The sequence below is a fragment of the Callospermophilus lateralis genome, chromosome 9 (genome assembly GCF_048772815.1).
Source record: "Callospermophilus lateralis isolate mCalLat2 chromosome 9, mCalLat2.hap1, whole genome shotgun sequence".
NCBI classification, from domain to species: Eukaryota; Metazoa; Chordata; class Mammalia; order Rodentia; family Sciuridae; genus Callospermophilus; species Callospermophilus lateralis.
In genome coordinates this window covers 55258044-55262863 of record NC_135313.1, presented here as the reverse complement: position 1 = coordinate 55262863, position 4820 = coordinate 55258044, and the positions used below count along the sequence as shown (strand labels likewise).

The following is a 4820-nucleotide window of genomic DNA, read 5'->3' as shown; positions in this document are numbered from 1 at the left end:
AATTTTGTCATTTGTAGGAAAATGGAGGGAATTTGAGACCATTATGTTAAGCACAATAAGCCAGGCTCAAAAGGTCAAGGGTTGTATGTTTTCTTTCATCTGTAGAAGTTAGGAAAAAGGAAAAGAAACGTGGAGGTGGATCTTATGAAAATAAAAAAGGAGTTAAGTAGAGGAAAGGGAGAAGTGTTGAGGAATGATATTGGCTAAATTATGTTGTTATATTGTGTATATGTATAAATATATAACAAAATGCCATCATTATGTACAACTATAATACATCAATAAAAATGTGGAGGTAGAAAAATTTTTTTATTATTGACATCTAATAGTTGCACATATTTATGGAGTATAGTGCAATAATTGGACACATGTATATAACACATAATAATCAAATCAGGATAATTAGCATTTCCATCTCATTAAAGATTTATCATTTCTTTGTGTTGGGATTTTTTTTTCTTTTCTTTTCTTTCTTTCTTTTTTTTTTTTTTTTTGGTACAGGGGATTGAACTTAGGGGCACTCAACCACTGAGCCACATCCCTAACCCTTTTTTTTTGTATTTTATTTAGAGATAGGGTCTCACTGAGTTGCTTAGGGCCTCGATAAGTTGCTGAGACTGGCTTTTGAACTAGTGATCCTCCTGTCTCAGCCTCCAGAACCACTGGGATTACAGGCATGTGCCACTGCACCAAGTCTTGTTTGGGGAACTTTTGATGGATTGTTTTAAATTCCCCATGGGAGTGAGATCAGGAAATATTTGTTTTTCTGTGCCTGGATGTTTCACTTAGCAATTGTCCTCCAGGTTCATCCATGTTATTTATAGGACTTCTATCCTTTTAAAGGTCAAATACTATTCCACTGTGTTTATACACACCAAATTTTCTTTCTCTAATCATCAGCTGATAGACACTTAAGTTGATTCCACATCTTGGTTATAGTGAATGATAATGGGAGTGCAAATATCTCTTCAACATACTGATTTCAAGTCTTTTGTGTAAATACCTAGAAGTGAGATTGCTGAATCTTATTTTATTCTTAAATAGGTTCAGGCCACTCTCTAGTCTGAGAGTATTCTTCAGAGGAACAAAGACCAGCAAAAGAGGAAGACTTTTGGCAATGATAGGGTTTAATTGTCAACCATGAAAAAGAGTAGTATCCATGCACTTTTGCCTGTGATGCATTATGTATAAATGATATTCTCGAATACTCTTAAAAATTTTTTTAAACAGAAAAATTTAAACATACTCAAAGGTAGTGAAAATAATATAATGAACCCTCACACACTCATCAATCAGCTTCAAATTATTATCATTTCATGTCTAATCTTGTTTTGTTTATACTCCCACCCACTTCTCCCTCCCAAGTAAATTATTTTGGAACATATCCAAGTATATCTTTTCATCCATAAATATTTTACTATGCATTTCTGTAAGGACTGAAAAAGAAAAAAAAGCAATAGCAATATAATTATTACATATTTAAAAACCCAGTAATTCCTTAATATTGTCAAATATAAAGTTACAGTCTGAATTTCCCTGATTGTCTCATAAATGTGTTTTTTAAAGCTAAGTTTTCTACAGACTTTTTTTTTTTTTTGTAGTACTGGAAATTGAATCCAAGGCTGTTCTCTACTGAGCTACATCCCTAGTCTTGGTTTTGCTTTCTTTTAATTTGAATTTTGAGACAGGGTCTCTTTAAGTTGTCCAGGCTGGCCTTGAACTTGCAATCTTCCTATTTCTACCTCTGAAGTAGCTCAAATTATAGGCTTGCACCACTGCACCTGACTATAGATTGCCTTTTATCTTTAGATTACCCCCTTCCTATTTGGGTCCCCCATTTATTTACTTTTCAACATTTGATTCCAAATAGATCCAAGCAAGGTGCTAACATAGTTGATTCAATGGTATGTATTACAAATGTACCATTTTCATTTCTTTTCATTTGGGGAAATACAGTTTTCATTATTTTAATAGAGCATTCCTTTATTGTGTTTAAAGTTCAGATACATATAACTCTTTGATTTTTCTGTCATATGTTAGTATATTTGAAAATGTCCTCTGTGTTTCCCAAGACACTACTTTTCAGAAGAACTTTGTAGCCTCCCAACTCCAAAATAAAGACCTCGAAGAAAGTCTTCTGCTTTTTTTTTTTTTTTTTACATACTAACATTTGTTTAAAAAGAACCAGAATTCCTTATGCCATATTTGTACATGCACATAACTTAGTCTCACTATTATGTATAATTACAATGCATCAATGAAGAATAATTATTTAAAAAAACAAATAGATAAAAAGAGCACAGTTTGCTAACCTCAGCATTAGAAGAAAGGAATGCATTTATTGGTCATGCCATTCATAGTCATCTCTTTTATATTAAATCTTCTATGTTTCATTACTTTTTTAACAATTTAATATGAAAAAATATTTATTTTTTCCTTTTTATTAACACACTATAATTATACATAACAATGGGATTTGTATATTCATATGTGCACACAATAAAACAGTATGATTTGATCAATTTGATTCCCCAATACCTCCCCTTTCTCTCCCTTCCCTTTCCCGGATCCACTTTTCTATTCTACTGGTCTCCCTTCTATTTTTTTCTTATTTGTTCTACTTAGTTATACATGACAGTAGAACACATTTGGACACATTGTATACAAATGAAACCCAACTTCCCATTCCTCTGCCTGTGCCGGGTGCAGAGTCACTTCAGTGGTATAATCATACATGTATACATAGGGTAATAATGTCTGTCTCATTCTACCATCCTTCCCATCCCCACAGCCCTACCCCTCCACTCACTGTGCTCTGTCCTTTATTTGTTTAAGAACCAGGCAATTTGTGCTGTAGGGTATTTCTTTTTTGTTTATTTATTTATTTTTCAGTGCTAGGGATTGACCCCAGGGCCTGGTGCGTTCCTGCTTTACTACTGATCTGGGCCCCAGCCTTGTAGGGTTTCCAGTCTGCATTTTGATGACTGCTGCCTCCTGTTATTGCTTAACCTGTTTTCTGTCCCTGTGTTTCTTATAAATTGGTAGTTAATCAAAGCAGGTTCTATGTGGCGGAAAGAAGATTCCCTTGGTGGTGTGTTCTCCCTATGCAGCACATTAGAAGGCACATCATGCTTGTGGTCTCACTTTTTGTGATGTTAGTCTTTTTTTTTTTTTAATATTTATTTTTTAGTTTTTGGCGGACACAACATCTTTGTTTGTATGTGGTGCTGAGGACCGAACCCGGGCTGCACGCATGCCAGGCGAGCGCGCTACCGCTTGAGCCACATCCCCAGCCCGTGATGTTAGTGTAGTTAGGGGATATCAGCACAGTATTCTCCAGTAGCCTCCTCAGTGGTCTCCCCACTTTGCTCTTGATCCTAGCCCATACAAAATATCCTTTAAGGAGGGACTGAGCTGTGCATTAATTGGGCAGTTTCTTGGCTGATCTTGGCTATCTGGTTTCTGTGGTCTCAGCTAGGACTTACACACTAGTTGAGCGTGTGGTTGTTTGATGTTGGATGACCTTCAATGGGACAGCTCATCTGCTGCTTGTGTCTCATGCTATATAAGACTAACTCAAGTATAATCTTGTGGCAATCACCGTGGGTGAATAGTCCCCCATATTTTAAAATATCTGACTCTTCATGAGATTGTTCTTTTTTAGTAAAACAAACTCTTCATTAGACTTCCAATTAGTTTCAATATGAACATTCAATACAGACACAATATGTGATAGATCTGACCTTTCTCAAGTCTTGGCAGTTCATTTTGTCTCTTATGTAATAGGACAAAGTTTATTATTAACATTTTCTAGTCCTTGTACTTACATGGTTTTATACTTTCTGATGTGATTAAAGGTCTTTATCATTTTGTTCTTGTGCTTGTCAGTTCAATCCACACCAGAATTCTTTATTTCCTCTAATTTGTCTCATTGACTTTTCTACTTCCTGTATAATTCTTCTTTTCTTCTTTTTTCTTTTGACAGCCAAAGTGGATTTACAGACAGTCTTGCTTTAGTATGTATTTGGGGGGGGGTGTTCAGGAGAAACATGGGGAGTTAGTGTTTATATGCTTTTGTGGTATTTTCTCAACAAATGTGGCCTTTAAAAGACCAAAGTTGTGCTTGCTTTAGCAGCACATATTACGAAAATTGGAAAGATGCAGGGAAGTTTAACATGTTCCTTGTGCAAGGGTGACAAGCAAATTCATGAAGTGTTCCACATTCAAGAGGAGGAGGAAATGGAGGGCACCAAGGTAGTCACTGACTAAGTTGGGAAATAAGAAAATAGAGGGATGTTAAATTCAAGCACAGATACATGGAAAAGTCACTCTGTAAAGTGCTATGAGACACAGAGTATTTTCCCCAGTGTTAGAAAAGACCTGACAAATACTCATTTTGATCATTTAGAATATCCTTGGTCACAAATTATACAAACTATACATTTGTGTGTGTGTATATGTTTTCCTTGACTTGAACAAATATTTTTTTTAATGTCTCATATTCTGTAAACTATTTAAAATGTTGATTTACTTAATACTAATGAAAACTTGTGGGATGCTTTAGGAGGTATTTGATTTATAGATTAAAAAATCTGAAGTCAAGAGCCTGTTTTTCCTCCAACTAGTGGTAGAGCAGAGAACAAGGCCAGGGCATATAAGCCTTACTCTATCCTCATAGGCAACCTGTATGCTTACCCTGTCCTCAAAGACAGGATGGCTCATATCCTGAACCTAAAGGATGTTGCATAATAAAATGTTTTGCTTGGGAATTAAAAAAATGAAAACACTAATACAGGCATGGTGAAGCATGTCTGTGATCT

General features: G+C 35.3%; 1 non-coding gene across 1 annotated transcript; it reads left to right on the top strand.

Moving 5' to 3' along the window:
- Positions 1-4119: 4119 nt before the first annotated feature.
- Positions 4120-4227, top strand: LOC143407688 (U6 spliceosomal RNA). Its single transcript, XR_013092429.1, has one exon. It is a non-coding gene; the product is annotated as a U6 spliceosomal RNA (small nuclear RNA).
- Positions 4228-4820: the final 593 nt, after the last annotated feature.